A 13,856-nucleotide genomic window follows, 5' to 3' on the forward strand; every position below is an offset into this window, starting at 1 on the left:
GTGCTGTTGCTTGCCATCAGCAATTTTTACTAATCTGGTACCTTCTTATCTTAGGAAAAGAGTCATCTTTAGGAGTTGAACACATCTTTTATTTCCAATTAGTTTAATGGACATGCTATCACAGAGGACTAATGTTCTCTTCAGCTCCTTCCGAAAGCCAACAGAGTAGCCATCTTTGTCTCTCTCTTATCCAGTCAATTGCTACATCTGGACAGTTTTTCTTTCATAAGGATTCTCAAACCTATTGCCTTTATCTGTAACTAATGTCAATGAATTTAGGACCTTATTTCTTCATGCTGGGCATTTGCAATAATCTCCTAATGCAAGTCTTATCTCTTATTTTCAATATATTGTCCCTTCAGATGCAGCTCCTAAAACTCACTTACTCTGGCTCTAAGTGTTAAAGTGGCAGGACTTGAGTCACCAACAGGACAGTGCTGGGAAGGGGCTAAAATAGTAGATTATTTGCTATTGGTACACAACCAGTTACCATACATTTAGTAGCTTAAAACTACATACATTTTTGTATGTGAAACTACATACAGTTCTGTAGGTCTTGACAAGCAAACTTGTTGGGTTCTATGCTCAGGGTTTCCAAGGTCAAGATCAAGATGTTGGCCAGACTAGGCTCTTACTGGGAGGCTCTGGGCTAGAAGCTTCTAAGCTATTGAGGTTGAATTCAGTGCCTTTGCAGCTTTAGATCTGAGATCTCCATGTCCTTGATGGCTATTGGCTGGGGGGGTCACTCTGCTCCAAGAGGCTACCCACATCCTTCTCACAAAATCCCTCCATCTTCAGAGCTCATTGGGGCATCAGGTCCTTCTCATGCTTCCATCTTTGACCTGCCCTTCTGCTACCAGCTGGAGAAAACTCTGCTTTTAAAGGGTTCATGTGGCTAGGTTAGGCCCACTCTTTCTGATTAGTAATCTTAATCACACCTGCATATGATATAGCATAATCATGGGAGTGGTATTTTGTCATATTTATGGGCTCTACTTACATTCTCAGTGGAGAGATTATACCAGGCCAAGGGTCACTGGGGTCATTCTTAGAATTCTGCCTACCATAAACAGGGTCATGGGTGAGACTGCTTACCTAAGCAATTTGGGAGAGATCAGATGTGTGCAGTGCAAAGGACTTAAGCATGGTTATTTTTTTTTTTTTTAAGCACGGTTATTGACTTGTGTCTGAGAGAAGTCAAGACAGCCATGGGGTCAAAACTGGAGACAACAGCTGCATTTTTTCTGCTGTGTTCGTGGTGGCAGAGGCAGTATAAGGAAAGAGGTAGTGGGAGGGAGATGTGCCATGAAGGGAAGGCAGTGGAGAGTTATTTGTTACATTAGCCTGATGAGCAGATGGCCTAATGGGTCTAGAAAGAGCATTTCTTTTTCCTGGGGCAACCAGAGCTCCGGGAGTCACTCTCCTGACCAAATTTTTCAAGTTTTCCCATATCCCTCAGTCTGGGATTCAAAGCCTTCCCTTTACAATCTTCAGGTTACATTTCAGCCTATTCCTCACAGGTCCATCTAAGGTATCATCTCCTGAGGTCTGGTACATGGTGAAATTGGTAACATGGTGGTTGATGCCACTCTGTTTCCCAAGAAGACTCATGGGGTGTGCTGTTCACTTGCTGAATTTATAGCGATCAGGGTCCACCTCCAGTCTGGAGGCTTGCACATTTGATTTTGTCAGCACCTTGAAAACAGGCCATGCCTGGGGTAGAGCTCAAACAGACATTAAAAATATTTACCACTATGTCTCCCTTGCTGCATGTACTGATCATTGCCTCTCCTCCACCGGTTAATCTCTGCTCTGTCTGGAGCATCTAGCCTCTCCGCTTTGGTTCAGGAGGTACTGCTTCCTGAGCCCTTGTGAATGGTCCCCTTTCCCAACAACTGTAGCGGGACAAACTGCCCAGTGGTAGGGCCAGTGAAAAGAGAAAGTGAAAGTCACTCAGTCCTGTAGAGCCAAGGAGGAAATGAAAATGCCGTCCTTTTGTTCAGCATGATTAAAGATTTCAAGATGGTGTTTGTAGAGAATTGAAGTCACTGTGAAGATCAGAGCTTAGTAACCTGCCCTCACTTATAGGGCTTCCCTGCTTCTCTCCACCCTCATTCCTATTCATATCCACTTAGTAGGTTCTCATAAATTGCTTCTGAATGACAACTAAAACTCTCATATGTGCTGGAATTCATATCCACTTAGTAGGTTCTCATAAATTGCTTCTGAATGACAACTAAAACTCTCATATGTGCTGGAATGATATGGAGCTCTCAAAAGTTCTCTAAATTCATGAACATTGCCTTGAGTGAAGTCTTGGCTTAATGCATGCTATAAAAATGATAAACAGATGTGTCTGATATTTCAAATAGAGGATGGCAAACTCATCCAGCCTTTGAAATATGGAATACTGATGGGCCAGAGCATGGAAACAGCAAATAGTAGGGAAGACCAAGGACTTTTTTTTGGAGCTACAAGACCTACCTGGGAAGGACAGCAAAGTGAAAAAGTGGGGGGGGCGGGGGGGGGGGAACCCACCTAGCAAAAAATCATGGCTTTTAGACTTTGGATACTTGCTTTTTCTGAGGGCACCAAAGGTATACTCCAAAGCACCTTGGCATGGTGGGGCTGGGTGGAGGAGCAGGAGAGGCATGGGACAGAAGTTCTGTCTTTAAAACATTTATCTAATGAGCTTGACTAATTAGCAAGGTTGCATTGTGCCTGCCCCTCCTGGGCCTGACAGGACAGCGAGAATTATGAAATGGCCACTGGCAGATGAATGGGGATTGCCTCCACCATCTGTCTTCCAAATGATCCTGTAGGTACAGCTATTATTTCAGTCAGACACTGGCAGTCAGGCAATTGTTCATAGCCTCGGTGAAGAATAGCGGCTGTCAAGGGTTTGGTAGGTGTTACAACTTCCCACAGGCCCGTTTTCAGGTTGTCTGAGACATTAAAACACAGAAGGGATGCTGGGCCTGTGACTGACCGGGGTCTTCCCCTGGTCTTTGCCCCTCTCCTCTGGCCCCTACTCTCTTCCTGTATGCCCTTCTTCCCCACTACCCTCACACGTCTTCTCCTCACTCTTTTCGCTTCCTCTCTCTTTTCTTCTTTTCCTTTCACAAAACTATACAAATATCTTGGGAGAAAAGTTACTGTTGCCTCCAGGAGGCCTGGAGTGAAGAGAAGTGGGTGTTGAGATAGAGTGTGCAAAGGATACTAGACAGGAACCTCTGCAAACTCAGCCGGAGGTCAGTCCGGAATCCTTGGTGGAATCCCAGGGAGGGAGAGATACAAAGAGAAATTCAAGAACACAGAAAAGAGATGCCCCCAAAGACATGCAGCATTAAACATTACTTTGACTGTGGCTAATAGGTTGGCTGGCACTTCCCTGGTAGCTCAGTGGTAAAGAACCCTCATGCCAATGCAGGAGACATGGGTTCAATATCTGGGTCAGGAAGATCCCCTGGAGAAGGAAATGGCAACCCACCCCAGTATTCTTGCCTGGGAAATTCCATGGACAGAGGAACCTGGTGGGCTACAGTCCACGGGGTCGCAGAGAGTCAGACATGACTTCGTGACTAAACAATAGAAGACACGGAGTCTTATCAAAATCACCTAAAGGTAGGAGTGGATTCGAGCACACTTAATAGTTTCCCATTGACAAATGCACTCATTTATCAGTGTTTTAATTTTCATCCCTTTATGGACCACTTTGAGTGACATGATTTGACCTATGCCTGGTTTGATGTGACGTGGATTCAAAGCCCCACACATAGCTCTCATCTTCACACTCCAAAGCAGCCCCCTGGCACAGACTCAGGATTAGATAGGGCCTCACTATCTATCCTCTCTGGAGCAGGAAATGTCTTTAAAAGGATATCATCTTGACAATCAAGTTCAAGGGTAGAATCAAATGATTGCTTTTTTTTTTTTTTTTCAAATGATTGCTTTTTAAGCCGGGTAAATACGGCAAGAAACCTAGAATGCACTGTCTTTTCCTTTTGGTATTTCTTCCAGTCTTACAATTTCACTCTCTAACTCTTTCTCTTCTTTCTTTCCCCAACTCTCCACCTACTACCACCATCCTGCTCATTGTAATGCTTCAAAACAAAACAAAACAAAAATCCTTCTCCTTGGCTGCTTCAGCTGCAGGAGGTGTCATACATTAAACTCACTGTATCTAATTAGACAGTGCAGATAGTGTAAATTGTTTCCTTGTTTCAGCTTTGCCAGGAAGAGAATCTGAATACTGTATGGCAAGTATTGTTGAAATGCCTGTTTTACTCACAGTCAATCAACCTAAAGTTTCTTCTACTAAAATTTCAGTGGCCTCTTTTCCTAGACAGCATGATTTTTCTTTTATTTATTTTTTCAAACCTTAAACTTTTAATTTTGTATTGGAGTATAGCTGATTGACAGTGTTGTGATAGTTTCAGGTGCACAACAAATCAACCCAGCTATATGTATACATGCATCCATTCTCCCAAACTCCCCTCCCATCCAGGCTGCCATGTAACATTGAGCAGAGTTCCCTGTGCTATACAATAAGACTTTGTTGGTTATCCATTTAAAATACAGCAGGAAAGAGAAAGGGTCCTTTAGGCTGGTCTTTCTTTTGAGGAGAGAAGGTGTGGGAAAGCATTTCAGTAACATTTGTCATTCATGTATGCTATGAAATGAATGTTTCAAATGTTGAAGCCTAAATCCTCAGTGTGGTGGTATTTGGAGGTAAGGCTCAGGGGACATAGTTGGAGTTAGATTAATTCATAAGGGTGGGGCCCTCATCGTAGAATGAGTGCCCTTATAAACAAAGGAAGAAACAAGAGAGCTTGCTCTCTGCCATGTGAAGAAACGGTGGAAGAGGCAGCCTTCTGCAAGGTGGGAAGTGTCTTCACCAAGAGTCAAGTCTGCCTGGAGCCTTGTTTTTGAACTTTCCAGCCTCCAGAGTTGTGATATAACATTGTTTAAACCACCCAGTTTTGTTATAGTAGCCTGAGTTAACTGAGACAGTGTGTTCATCTAATAGGTAAACACACATATGTTATTTACTAATGTGTGCTCTTAGATATGCAGTGCTCTAGGAGATGGCTGTTTAACAACAAAGGCAAGTCACATTTGTAATTTATGGTGGAATGTGCCAGAGTATAAGGAAAAGCAATGGAAGTGTGTAAAAGAGGAGGTCAACTTCAGCTTTGTTGCTATTGTTCAGTCGCTTAGTTGTGTCTGACTCTTTGCGACCTCATGGACTGCAGCACACTAGGCTTCCCTATCCTTCACTATCTCCCAGAGCTTGCTCAGACTCATGTCCACTGAGTCAGTGATGCCATCCAACCATCTCATCCTCTGTTGTCCCCTTCTCCTTCTATCCTTCCCAGCATCAGGGTCTTTTCCAGTGAGTTGGCTCTTCGCATCAGGTGGCCAAAGTATTGGAACTTCAGCTTCAGCATCAGTTCTTTCAATGAATATTCTGGACTGATTTCCTTTAGGATTGACTGGTTTGAATTCCTTGCAGTCCAAGGGACCCTCATGAGTCTTCTCCAACATCACAGTTCAAAAGCATTGATTCTTCGGCAGTCAGCCTTCTTTCCCCATGAATAGTATGAAAAGGCAACTTCAGCTTAGCAAAAAGAAAAAATCAGGGCGAATTTTGGGAAAGCAGAGATGTTGAGTGAAACCCTGAAAAATAGACTATATTTGAATGCTGATAGCATCCTGGGTCCAGGATACATTGTAACCAAAGGCCAGGTGGCAAGAAAAGCAATGGCCTCCTGTGGTAGAATTATGATTGCACAATCATATGTGAAAGTGAGGAGTGGGTTGAGAAGGTGGTTGGGGTTAGGTCACATAGAATCTTGCATGCCAGACTGAGGAATTCAGATTTGATTTTGCAGATAATGAGGGTATTCTAAAGGTTTTTGAGCAGAAAAGTGACATAAATGAGGGCTTTCAAAATGGTAGCCAAAGAACAAGATGTTACCTACTGATATTTTTTGTTTGGCTCAGATGACATGGTTCAGGTACATATGGTTTCTCTTTGAAAAAGCTGGAGGATCTAGTAGGACTTACCTGCTTCCCATATAGGTGAAACTAAGTATTGGCATGCCCTTTTAGGGTGTACACGCTTCACATTTGGTTAGCCACTGTCCACATCACTCCTGATTGCCTTCTAAAAATCTATTTCATTCCATTTTATTCTCTCTTTGGCCTCTGTTGGCCTAAGAATATGTGAGCTCTGACTTAAATGATCAGATATGGTTTCTGAAGATGAATCTGACAATACTCTCAGGCAGATTTGGATAGGGGAGGCTGGAAAATGCTATTGCAATTCCTAATCTCTGGTACACAGCTCTGAGTTAATTTTGGGTTGTGTTCAATTTGTGTGTTTGCCTTTCCCACCTGAATAGAAAGTAGAACTATTTGAGACTGAATATGAATTACCCTATTAAGCAAAATATATTGCATACAGTAGATGGTTGATAGATGCTGGCCAATTAGAGTGGTTCAGGTTCACATTGGTGAGGGTCAGAGCTAGGACAGAGACAGTGATGGAAAAATTCATGCAGGAATGACTGCATGTAAGAAATATGATTGCCAGATTTCCACTAATTGAAGGAATCATAGTAATAAAAATATTAACTCTCCTAATGGTTTAACAATAAAATTTTATCCCCACACAATCCTATGGGATATGTACTATTATTCCTAGTTTATGACTGAGAAGAGGGAGGGGAGTGGGAAGGAAAATCAAGGAGAGCTGGGTTTTCAGCCTGAGTAGGATGTTAAGAGAAGGAAAACAAGTTTGTGAGGACAGAAGATGAATTCAGATTTGGACCTTTTGAGCTATGTGGAAATTTCCAGGAGGAAGTCAGAAACTCAGTTCTGGAGTTCAGGAGAAAGGTCAAGTCTACAGTGATATTATTGTATACATGAACAGAGGAAACTGGTAGGCTACAGGCCATCTGGTTGCAAAGAGTTGGACACGACTGAGCTACCGAGCGCGCGTGCCTGCCTACAAACATACACACACACAGAGAAATTAGCTTGTGATTAAATCAGAAAGAAGAGAGGCGAAGGACAGAATTTTTAGAAAACTATGCCATTGGGGGTGGGAAGAAGGCAAGTTGGAAACCTAGAACATGAAAGACTCCAGTGTGACCATTGGTGTGTGAGTACTGGTCACTGGGTGGGTTGAGAGTATTCCCAGCAGTGTGATGGGAAAGAAACCAGACTTGTAAGGCCAAGTGAGTCAAGCCCATTCACTCTTGATGTCTGTTGTGCAGAGGTGGCATGCTTGGTCACTCAGTCACATCCAACTCTTTGCGACTCCATGGACTGCAGCCTGTCAGGCTCCTCTGTCCATGGAATTCTGCAGGCAAGAATACTGGAGTGAGTGGGATCTTTCCGACCCAGGGATCAAATCTGTGTCTCTTGTGTCTACTGCGTTAACATGCAGAGTCTTCACCACTGCGACACCTGGGAATTGCAGGGGTGGCAAGAAGGTGGCATTTTAATGGTAGTGAAGGCAAGAAAACATTTTCAACAAATTTCATAATAGAGGTGGCAAGTCTTTGTCCTCTGTGAGGAGAAGTGAAGCAGGAGAGACTAGAGACCTAAGAAATGAGGCTATTGTTGATGGACTAAGAAGGAAGGGATGAAAGGCTCCAGAAGAGGGGTCCTCATTAAACACGTGTAGGGGCATTAAGGTTGGGAGTGCAGGAGATGCATCAGAACTTAGATGAGGAGGTGGGGAAGGGGAAACGATTTGTAAACAGGAAAGTCCTGATCTTAGCAAAGTAAGAAATTAGATCAGTTGCCAAAAGGAAAATGTTAGGCAAAGTGTTAGTCTCGAAGTCATGTGAGATTCTTTGAGGCCCCAAGGAGTATAGTCCACCAAGCTCCCCTGTCCATGGAATTTTCCAGGCAGGAATATGGGAGTGGGTTACCATTCCCTTCCCTAGGGGATCTTCCCAAGCCAGGGATAGAAACTGGGCCTCTCCTGCATTGCAGGCAGATATTTTACCATCTGAGTCACCAAGGGATTTGCTGAGAGAGGCTGGGGGAGAATGGTTACAGGCTGGAACAGACGCTGTGCCAAGTTGCCTGAGACTCTCCTGAGATGTTATATTAGGCAGGGTCCAGGCAGGAAAAAGAAACCATGCCGGTTATTGGAATAGGTAGAATTTAACATAAATAATTGATAATTAGTTGAAAGTAGTTAACTGCTAAGGGCGCCAAAAGCAGCAGGTGCAATGTTCACAGAGTCCAGCTCCAGCATCACAAGCAGGGCAAAAAAGCATGGATTTGGGCCCAAGAGACGATTAACTGATAACTGGCATAGAAGAATGAAATGGTTGCCAAACACAGCAGTTAGTGCTTAGAAAAGGATTATTCCTTCTTTCCTTTCCAGATTCAGAATCCCAGAGAATAGAAAGGACTAGAGCCAAGGAAAATGCATTGCCATAGAAAAAAGTGGATGGGAACAGTGGAGTGTCTGACTATATTAAACATAAAATGGGAATGTACAAAGCAGAGTTCATTTTGGGGAATTAACTGACCCCTGGTAACTGCTTTTCTGCCTTCCAGAGTTGGAAAAACTGACTAGTAATTCAGCTATTCTAATGAGTGAGCTAAGAAACATCGATCTGCCTGTGGGTACAGTGTGGGGTGGTCACGAGAGGCTGGTGGTTGAAGACCAACAGCATGAGCCTGGGGCTGAGTTGGGGGTAGGTTCAAGTGATTCAAATCTTGATAAATGTTTAGAGCTTGCTTTCAAAAATATAGTCTCAGTTTATACTCCTATTCCATAGTATTTGATTATCAAGTGCCATCAAGTCTCTGAATGCCCCTTTGAAAAAATTTTGCGTTTCTCTAACTATGAGTGAGGCTGACATATTTTCATGTGTCTAGTTATTTGGATTTTTTTCCCTGTGAATTTCTACTGGTCCCACGTGGGAGCTTTAAGTGGAGGACAGGTTCATATACATCATAAGAGTGTCCTAAAAGCCTGGTAAAATCCTAGGTCTCGATGCAACCTGGTGAACTAAATAGGCACGGTTCCTGACCTCTCAGGGCTGGGTGTGGGCAAGACAGTAAAGAAAACAAATGTATAAATACAGATCTCCATCAGTTCTCAGAAAGGAAAGAAGAGATGCTGGGAGAAGGAAAGGCAGGGGATCTCCTTTAGATATGGGAACCAGGGAAGTCTTTTGATGAAACTTTAAAAAATTTATGTAATTTTTTGTAACTTTAAGCTTTTTATTTTGTATTGGGGTACAGATGATTAAAAATGTTGTGGTGGTTTCAGGTGAACAGCGAAGGGACTCAGCCCTACATATACATGCATCCGTTCTCCACACTCCCCTCCTATCCAGGCTGCCACGTAACATTGAGAAGAGTTCCATGTGCTCTACAATAGGTCTTGGTTCGTTATCCACTTTAAATATAGTTGTGTATACATGACCTTCCCAAACGTCCTAACTATCCCTTCCCCCGGCAACCATTCTAAATCCATGAGTGTCTGACGAGACATTTAAGTGGAGACTTGATAGACGAGAAAAGCTGAGCCATGCGGAGATTTGGGGAAGAAAGTGTTCTTGGCATCAGCAATACCACGTGAAGGTGTTCAGCTACAAAAGAAGCTGGCATGGTTGGAGAAGAGAAAGATGGGCAGGCCAGTGAAAGCACAGTGGGTAATGAGGCGGGATGTAATTCCCTGTCCTGAGTGAATTCAGGGGGAGAGATCTCTGAACAGGCTTAAGCAGACCTGAGCACTATAGCCAAAGATTGCTTTTCTTAGACAAAAACCCCACAGTGAAAGTTTAGGCCTATGTCTGGTGCAGGTTTGCTTGTGGAATTAAGGCTTGGAAGGCGACATCCGCCCAGGGTCAAGGTACTGTTGGATCATTTGTCACAGAGAGACGGGTTTGAATGGCTTCCAAAGAATCCGTCCTTTCCCCTAACTGCCCCCTCCTGTCACGCACACTCTGTAAGGTTGGCATTTGGTGGAGTTAACTGCTCTCTTTCCGGTGGCAACATCAGCCTCCTTGTGCCTCTCATCCGCCCTCATTCTACCTGGGGGAGGCGGAACACCCAACAGGGACCTGAAGGACGCCCAGGGCTGGGGGTGTAGGCTGTGGTTGGTACCGCTTCCTTCTTGTGAAGTCCTCAAACTTCTCTCATCTGACACAGCTGGTGAGAGGCAGGTACGTGAGGGCAGTTGTATGAGTGTGTGCGTGTGTGTGTGTGTGTTGAGGGGGTGAGCACTCACCTGTGGTAGAGAATCTGGTGGAGCCCAAAGAAAAAGGAGCCTGAGTAGGTGGCTTAGACCAACTCAGCATTAAGCCTGGATGAAGACAGGCCCACTTCCAGCCCTTTATCTTGCTTTTTCTAAAGGGAACGTAAGGCCAGTGAAACACCCCAAAGGGGAGTATAGAGGTGACTGCCCCAGTCTCCCCTTGTCGGGATAATAATGCTGTTTCTCGTGAGTGGAACAGGGACAGGGAAATCTGGCATGCTGCAATCCATGGGGTCGCAGAGTCAGACACGACTGAGCCGCTGAACAACCGCAGTGAGTGGAGCTGAAGCGTCCAGTCATCGCTGTGTCTGAAGGAGCATCCTCAGATTACATCCTTTAATCAGCATCCTGTCTCTCTAGAATAACTGTCATTGCTTTCACATTGACTCGTGAAATCGTAAGACCTGGACCATCTCTGTGGTCCTCTGTCAGTCTTACGCTAGGACACCCAGACACGGTTAGGACGGGGACATGCCTCCAGCTCATCCTTGGCCCTGAACAGAATGTGTTTCATTATTTTCCTGAGTCTTCCCAGGTGGGTGGAGAGCAGTTTCTATATTGAGAGTTACTATTAAGTTTCTACACAGTTAGAGGTACCTGTGGTCCTCGGGTGAACTGCATCCAGGAGGCTTGAGCAGGCGTACTCTCTTTGAGTCCCTGAAATGCTCTCTGAGTCCTTTTTCTCCTGGTTGCCTCTAAGCCTGGCTGTCCCCTTCCCCCCTTCCCTGAGCAGTTTGGGACCATCTCTCCCTCCTGCCTTTGTTTCATCTCCCAGATGGCAAGCGGCTTCCAGCTGTCTGTGGGGGATTTTTTTCCTTGGGAAGAGAGGGTAGGGGAAGTGATGGCACCATCTAGTACTATAAGGATGGACCTGTAGAAGAAAGAGGAATGAGATGTTAAAGGAATCCCTTTGACCCTGGGTGGGAACAACTGAAAATCAAGGTTTCAGTAAGTAACCCACACTTCTTTAGCACTGGGCACTTCCTGGTGCTTTTTTGAGGTCCATACATCTCATTTTACTTACCGAGACTCCGAGGCAGCCAGGGTGTAGATTATTTTCCTTTGAAACATGAAAAACCAGACACAGAAAAATTATGCAATTTGCCTAAGGACAAAAAGCTAATGACAAAGTCAGGAAGCTCTCTGCTAGGAGGAATTTTAAGAAGAAATATGCATAGCCTATAATTTGTTTAAAAAAAATGCATAGTGCAATTTTTAGAAAAGTAAAATTTGGGATTTGGGGTGGGGCAGATCCACTGTTTTAACTAGCCTGATTCTTCTTGTCTGGGACAGTCCTTTACAAATGTTGGGTTGGCTTGGACATCATAAATAATAGCACCATGACAACAGTGGGGAAACAGTATGCGGACATAGTTTTTCTGGGGCCTTCTTTCCTTCTTTTAGCTGAATGTCAAAAGATGTTTCTAGAAAAGAAATGCTGTACATATGTAGGCCAACCTTGAATTTCTTTTTAAAGAGTGGTATGAATTTCTGCTTAAAGGACACATCAAATAATCACCCAGACCATAAAATCACACATTTCCATTCCTGTAGTTGATGACACAGACACTAAAGCCAATGTCTCTCAGTGAATTTAGTCCTTTTGGAAATTTCCTCCAGAAAATGGTCACCCCTGGGTGCCTTTAGGCTAGAGGCCTCTCCTTTATCCCCAGGCTGGGGTACATGAAATGTCAAGGGATCTATGTCAGTAGATCATAAAAATGACCAAAGATGCACAGAATGTCTGCCCCTGTGCCAACATGGATTTAAGAAAAACACATCCATTCTTCTAGCCAGCAGCATGGTCTGACAGATGTCACCAGCCTTCAAGGTTTACTGTTTTATTTTGGATCCATCACAGAGACTAGCATATAGACGAGCTGACATACACGGAGCCTTATGTGCCAAGCAGGAGCTAAAGGCTTTACACTCATTATTTCATTGACTCCTTATGATAGCCTATAAAGTAGATAGCCACTCCCATTTTAAAGCTAAGAAAACAGACACAAAGAGAGTCAGTAACTTGCCCACTGGTAAGACCGGAACTCAAAACAGGGCAAGACCGCAGTGCAATGCCACTCCACCACAAGGGGGCGCCCTGTCCACGTCTTCTCCTGTTAAAGGTGTGTTATTTTTCCTCCCCTGGGGTGTCGGGTGGAACACAGCTCAGACATTGTTCTTTCCCCCAGTTTCGTTCTGTCCAAATGCTGAGGCTGTTTCCATACTGGAGAGTTTCAGACCAATGTACACGGGTCCACTAGTATCGGTCACTAACTCCAGGTCTGAAAAAAGCAAAACTCCTTGAAGGAAACTGCTGTACCGTGAATAAACAAAGCATGTTTGATAAGTAGGAACCAGATTCTCCTTGCTGGGGCAGTAAAAGAAAGGATTGGTTTAAAGAAAAACTAACAGAAAGCTTCAGGTTTCAATTACCGAGGATGTGGTCTTATAATTAAACAGAATTTGGTGCCCAAGATCAGAGCATATAATAGAAACTTTCTTCAGAAACTGAATCATCCAAGCCATGTTTTAGCTCTCAGGGTAAAGCTGAAGACTGATGGGCTCATTTCCCTTCTTTCTGTGTCACCTGACAGACAAGAGTAGCAAAGCAATTGGGATATGACGTCACAGGACAAAAGATTCTGTTCAGTGTGACAAGTGACACCCGGGACTTGCAGGAAAAGCGATTCCTGTCCAGCCTCTGACACGTCTAGGTATGAATGTTGATAGCCATTGAAACAGGCATCTTTGAGCACTTAAAGACAGAAAAAGAATGTTTCATAGAAACACCTCCACTCCGTCTGAGAGAATCCATAGCATTTAAAATGCCTGATAGACAACATGTCAGGGCAGCGACAATACACCTCAGTCGTCACGTTAGAATCTCTCAGCTCTGTCCTCGCTTCCTGTGGGAAGCGGCTTTGCCTCACCAGCTTACCTCCAGCAGTGCCCAGTGGGATAGGTCATCAAAACAGCCCCCTGAAGACCTGCGATGACTCATCAGCAGAAAGAAGAAAATGTGGCAGAAAACTTCAGGGGTCGGGGCGGGCGGGGGTGGTGGTTTGGGAAGTGAAAATAGGACTCAGGAAATCTTGAAGCTCCAGATGAGGCTCAAGGGAGAAAATATAATGGGGGTCAAGGCAGAAGGTTACACTGTGGCAGTAATCGAGCTTAAATGCACGTTATGTTTAATTTCCTTGACAGCTTTAATTTGCTGGTTTAAATGTAGCAAGTGTCTGGGGAAGCAAGGCACCCCACTCTCCCAGCCTGCTGGAGCCATTTTAATTTCTTTGCAAAAGACAAGATGCCTAGGAGCACCAAGAAGGCAAATTTGGGAATAAAATGTATACATTTTTCATAATTTCCCCACGTAACTGACATGAAGCCTGGGGGGAGGAACTCCCCTACACTCCTATAAACCAGCACTGTAGTAAGGTCGCACCTTAGGAGGGGTTAGCTTAAAGCAGAATTTGAGAAGGTTTGGTAAGCAAGACAAAGGGCCTGGGATGGTGAGAGAGGGTGATGTCTAAGCAGAGATCAGTTTTGCATCAGACTGGTT

This window comes from Dama dama, chromosome 13, assembly GCF_033118175.1.
Source record: "Dama dama isolate Ldn47 chromosome 13, ASM3311817v1, whole genome shotgun sequence".
Lineage (NCBI taxonomy): Eukaryota > Metazoa > Chordata > Mammalia > Artiodactyla > Cervidae > Dama > Dama dama.